Raw genomic sequence first — 6,293 nt, 5'->3', positions numbered from 1 at the left:
AGCTTATGAAAGTTCTTCCAAGAAGAGGAAGACTGGACAACAATTAAGCAGTGATGTTCAATTTGTTGATTCAAAGGAATTCAATAAAATCCACCGTATCTATATTTCTAGCGGCACTAGTACAACCTACGCCCTTGCCTTTATGCCTCCACAACTGGAGCATATTCTTCTTCTTCAAAAATGGGGATTTTACTCAACAAAGAATATTGCTCACTATCAACCTTCAATGCATGTTTGATGAGGACATGTCTAAGCTAAAACATCAATGGAGAAGAAGGGCCTAAAAAACTAGAAGGCTATCAACAACTTGTCGAGTTCCTTGTCTGGAAAACCCTTTGTTTACTGCGCTGTCATTGAAAACCATGAGCAGGATTTTGGTGGGGTCTCTTGTTGGTTTGCGACTTTGCTCTTGGGGGTGTGAAAAAGATTAAGTGATGCCACGTGCCCCAAAGTAGTTTTGGGAAAAACCAAAATTTAGACCTCACCCAGCTGTTGAACCTCAAATGACCCTTGGGGGTCCGAAATAAAATTAAACCATTTGATTTGATTTTTGATGATCTCCGCTATTTAAAGAAAGCCCGGTCATTACCTTATTAACTAACTTTGACTTGCCTGATATTTTAAATCTGCTTTTCCAAATGTGATTTTAATATTTCTTTCATAAAGCTTGAATTCTTAGTTTGACTTAGGTTTAAAATTTTTATAATATTATTTTAATTTAAAACAAATATTTCCATGAAAATATAATTATATTTTTATAAAAATAGTATATTTTAAATTTAAATTAATATATATAAAAGAATAAACCTTTCAAGATCATAATAAATATATCTCTAAGAATTTTTAGCTTAATGAAAATTGACAATTTTTCACCGAAAGTTAAACATATGGGTGTGCCAAAATATGTTACAACATCGACTCCAATGGGGACTGCTTCCCCCTGTGGGATGTAGAGAACGAGGAGATCAATTGCCTTTAGTGTTGGCCATGGAGTCATACTGTAAACCTGATCATCAACCATCATCTTGCCATAACCAACTCTCCTGGATTAACCTTGTCATTTGAATAGCCTGCTAGTGCAGACTACAACCTGCAACTGCGAAATGAAACCATATGCCAGCACTAATCTAGATACTCTTTCATACTGAAAACTAAAAATTCTAGACTGAAAATATAAACTAATGTATCACACCATTCATAAACAATGAACATGCTAATTTACTGCATACTGAAACTCTCAATATCTATTCAATCCCCACACTTATATCTAATTGAATTGGAAACGTTACACTCTTAGGTGAAATTTGTTTTCCAATGTAACCAAGTGTAGAGTGGATTTATTGACAAACCACATTGCCAGTAGCTGAAAATATGAAGAATATATACAATATGAACATAAAATCCCATGGAAAACTTATACTCACAGGTGTACTTTAAAATTTGCTTCCTTTGTAGACATGTTAGATTTCTGATCATAGCTGAAAGGGAATGACATATACTGTTGATCACAAGTATCAATGAACCTTGCATAGTAGTAAAGGCAGGTGAAATTTTGAAACAGTGGGATTTACCCAGTGGAATCACCATATGGCAAAGTGGAGTCACCAGGTGAAATAAATGCAACCAATACTAAATGCCTACTCCTTGTTCACCAGCAAAGAATAGATCTAATATTTATCCTTCCCCGAAGAATGATATCTTCATTACTTCGCTCCGTGACAACGACGCCAAATGTTGTACTCGTTTCCCATAGGCAGTTCTTGGCTACAAAAACTATGCGAAGAAACCAACTCAACCAGTATTTAGGCTCAAGATGGACCTTCAACTAGAGGGGGTTCCCTTAGTTATTATGAGGCTTTGTTTAATACTATTCACTTGTCACTAAACAACAGCCTTTGAAGCATAATGGCCAGATTTATGGTTTTAATTGGGGGTGGTTGGCGATCAATGGAAATCCCTATTCATATTAAATGCCTCTCTCACAGGGTCCCTTCTGAACGTGTGAGCTTCTAGCCTGACAGAATGACTTGATTTGTATAAGAATTTGATAGAAGAATGTCAGGAGTTTCCTAATAATTGAGCAGCTAGATGGATTACTTAACAACTAGGAAGATTTGGATGCATGAAGAAGATTTCTATACCCCGACAAAACATATTCAGGAGAAAATAGAAGGACAAACAATAACTGATTTCAAATAGGAGCTAGATCAGACAGACAATCTACTATACTAATCTCTTTAGACAATTATAAATCTGTAGGAGATTTCAGAGAGATTGAAACATAATCTATTCTTACCCAGGTCTTCTATAATATTGTGAACATGTGCAAAAAACAGATATGGAAATAATGGAAAAACATACAAGAAACACAAAATTCTGTCAAACCAAAGCCATAAGGCTTTCATTACAATTAAAAAAAAGACAACTATTACAAAGTGTAGAGTCTTGGAATCAAAATCCCACCACCCTTATGATTACAAATGATCAAATCTATAGAGATCACAATAAGCTGGTTGTGGTTAGCTTTTAGGAAAATCAAACAAAATCTTAACCCAACTATCTAAAATGATTAAATTAAAAACAGTCCCGGATAGACTCTCCTTGAAATCTGCAACCCTTTAACTATTTTCTAAATTTCTAATATACATTAAAAGGCTAGCAGGTCTAACTATTTAATTAAACAATTTCCTACTAATCTAATAACTAACCTAACGCATATTAACTAAAAAAATGTACGAGCTTATCCCTCCTATTTTAAATTACAAGGAAATGTGTGCTGACATCTGGGAGGAGAAGAATATAAAGTTAAGAGATTTAGCGCTGCTACCTGCATAACTGCCCTCAGAATCTGGAAATGCATTTGCCACTTCTGCCACATTTCAAGCTCTGACACATACTTGAAAGCAGGGAAGTTAATACCCGAACCACTATTCTTGCATTGAGGTTAAGGAGGAGTTTGAAACTACCTTGTTACTTTACCACAAGACAAGGGGTGTTTGTGGTACGGTCTTGACATCCCTTTCCATTTATGAATATGGAGTAAGAAAATCCTATCTAGTTTATTTTTGTGGGTGAAATGCCCTGCCAACTTACTAACAAACTATTCGAAGTCTCTTCCTCATTACCCTTTACTTTAATATGTGTTAGGAGACACTCTTTAAAACCCTCGAGGGAGGGCTGAGGGCTGCTATCTGCATTTTCATCTCTGCTACGACTAAGGGATCATCCTGCTCTACAATGCCATCTCGTGATCGGTTGATTTCATTCAGTGCTAGAAGGATCAGTCCCATTGCTGACACCCATTATGAAAGGTCCAAAAAACTTGGTCCTCTGACGAGTTTCACCCGATGCCACAAATTTGAAAAACATCACAACATAATTTGAAACTAATAGGTCTCGGCTCCTCTCGATATGTATCAATACTTATAGATGAATCTCTGCCCGGAATCACGCTCTCGAGCAGATCAATAAATATTGAGAAGTCTTCAAAAGTGAACTCTGCGTATCCCAGGTCCAGGAGGGCTCTCTTGCACTGCTCAATGTTCTTCAAGACATGTTCCATTTCTGCTTCATCTTGGGTTTCCAATATATGCTCCAGATACGAAAACATAAAGGAACGAAGGAAGCAGTTTCCATCACCAAGTGTATGTCGAATTGCCTTGTATAACTCATCTAGTACCTCAATTTTTCTCTTTAAGATAGAACTGCCAGTGTCATACTCAGCTGCCAAGGCAGAAAGGGACTCCTTGTCGCCGACAAATGAGATTTTTGAGGGCTTGCTCTGCTTGGATGGCATTCTGTTGCTGTAATAGTGGCACTGTCATGAACAGGCTGAGGTCAAAGCGTAATCACATTTTGGAACTAAGATTCAGATAATCAGAACCAGAAAAAGAAGCAACATTAGCATCTAATCGGAGCATGAGCACAAATGCCCCAGTAGTTGTTCTCTGTGATGATGTTGTAGAAGCTGATCAAAGTTCTTCCAAGAAGAGGAAGACTGGACAACAATTAAGTAGTGATGTTCAATTTGATGAATCAAAGTCAATAATATCCACCGTATCTATATTTGTAGTGGCACTGGTACAACCTACACCCTTGCCTTTACATCTCCACAGCCAGAGCATATTCCTCCTCTTCGAAAACGTGGCTTTTACTGAACAAAGAATATTGCTCGCTATCAGCCTTCAATGCATGTTCGATAAGGACATGTCTAAGCTGCAACATCAATGGAGAAGAAGGGCCTAAAAATCTGGAAGGCTATCAAGAACTTGCCGAGTTCTTTGTCTGGAAAATCTTCTGTTTGCTGCACTGTCATTGAAAACCGTGAGCAGATTTCGGAGGGGTCTCTTTCTGGTTTGCGGTTTCGCTCTTGGGGTTGCGAACAACTTTAAATGATGTCACGTGCCCCAAAGTAGTTTTGGGCAAAACCAAATTTCAGACCCCCCGAGCTATTGAACCTCAAATGACCCTGGGCCCAAAATAAAATTAAACCATTTGATTTGCTTTTTAATGATCTCTGTCATTTAAAAAATGGCCGGTCATTACCAAATGCGATTTTAATATTTTTTTTCGTAAAGCTCGAATGCTTAGTTTGACTTAGGTTTAAAAATTTTATAATATTATTTTAATTTAAAACAAATATTTTCATAAAAATATAATTATATTTTTATAAGAATAATATATTTTAAATATAAATTAATATATATAAAAAAAAACTTTTCAAAATCATAATAAATATATCTCTAAGCATTTTTAGCTTAATGAAAATTGACAATTTTTAAGCTAAAATTAAACGTTGTGCCAAAATATGTTACAAGAGTAATAAAATTCAAAGGCATGTAGCTGCCACATCTCTTTTTAGAGATTTTATTTCCATTTCAAAAGCATGTAGTTGCCACATCTCTTCTTAGAGATTTTATTTCTGTTAACTCTTCATATAGAGATTTTATTTCCGTTTCTCTATGTAAGCATATTTTAGAACTTGATTTTATTTCCGTTTCTCTATGTAAGCATATTTTAGTTCTTTTAGTTCTATGATATTTAATTCTTTGATATTTAATGAAATGAAGTTTTATTTCCACTGCATCTGCGTGTGCGCATCTGCATGTTTATATGTATGTGTATATCTCTATTTTAGTGTTTATGTGTATATCTCTATTTTATTGTGCATCTCCTTGTTTTTGTGTATATCTCTATTTTATTGCGTTTTTATTGTGTTTATGTGTATATCTCTATTTTGTGTTCCTCCGTAATTCTGGATCAAACTTTAACAACCATTAAAAAAAATAAAAAAATAAAAAAAAAAGAAAGAGGAAACTGGGACATGTACCATTTATCTAGATTACGCAGCAACCAACTAAACTTAGAGACAATATATATTCGTTTTGTCGTACTAGATATTTTTTTTTGAAAGGAATCAACATGTTGAATCGTAGTTCCTAAATATTGAAAGTGGGACTCAGGGGAAAGACGGTATGGGTGACATGAGACACCTGTACACTCTTGTATCTGCTTATTCCGTTTTGGAAGAACGTGCACTTCAAATGCGTTAACCATAGAAAATTAAAAAAATCAACCGGAGGGAACATAAAAGTAAAATATGTATCGGTAGGGAGCATTGAATAAAATTCAGGGTATATTTCAGTGATATAACAGGTATTCTCACAAATTTCAATCTATATAAACACATAAAGACATTTATAACCCAGGGAAGTGAAGACAGATCATTTTCAGTTGCATAGAGAAAATTCACACTTAATAATATTATGCCATTGAAACCTCTGAATAGTATAACTACCAGTGATTAATATACATGTGACAGAACTAAACAGAAAATACATCCTCCAGCAAAGCAAGGTAAATTATTCTTCATTATTAACCATCCCATAGCTCTGTCATGTTTTGTTTAGAAGACGAACATGGCATTGATTTAATAACTACTAATACAGAGTGCACACGATGAGAGAAGACAAGAACTGAATGAGAAAAAAACATTATTGTAAATTATGAGTAGTGATATTGATCTATTAAGTCAAGGAACTTCACAATACAAATGTTCTCAAACCCAGAGGGTTTAGTAGCAAACACAAAGAAATTAATATTGATGGCTAGCTAGAGGGTCGAGTTCCAGAGTAGTTCCAGAAGTTCAAATATACCAATAGTTATAATTATACAAGTGATGTGCCATAATCCAAATTTAACCAAAAAAAAAAAAATGAAAACATCCGGACAGGAGTGTGATAGAATATCCTAGCTCAATTGTAGTCTAGAAGGAGACTATGTAATCAAAAACC

The 6,293-nt window shown here is 35.1% G+C and overlaps 1 pseudogene; it reads right to left on the bottom strand.

Annotated features, from left to right (window-relative positions):
• Positions 1–3,261: 3,261 nt before the first annotated feature.
• LOC149193483 (OVARIAN TUMOR DOMAIN-containing deubiquitinating enzyme 1 pseudogene) lies at positions 3,262–3,824 on the bottom strand (annotated as a pseudogene).
• Between the last annotated feature and the right edge of the window lie 2,469 nt (positions 3,825–6,293).

This window comes from Pinus tabuliformis, chromosome 2_2 (assembly GCF_031772625.1).
Source record: "Pinus tabuliformis cultivar Carrire ecotype Pingquan chromosome 2_2, CPIR1, whole genome shotgun sequence".
NCBI lineage: Eukaryota > Viridiplantae > Streptophyta > Pinopsida > Pinales > Pinaceae > Pinus > Pinus tabuliformis.
This window is presented reverse-complemented; position numbering and strand designations above follow the sequence as displayed.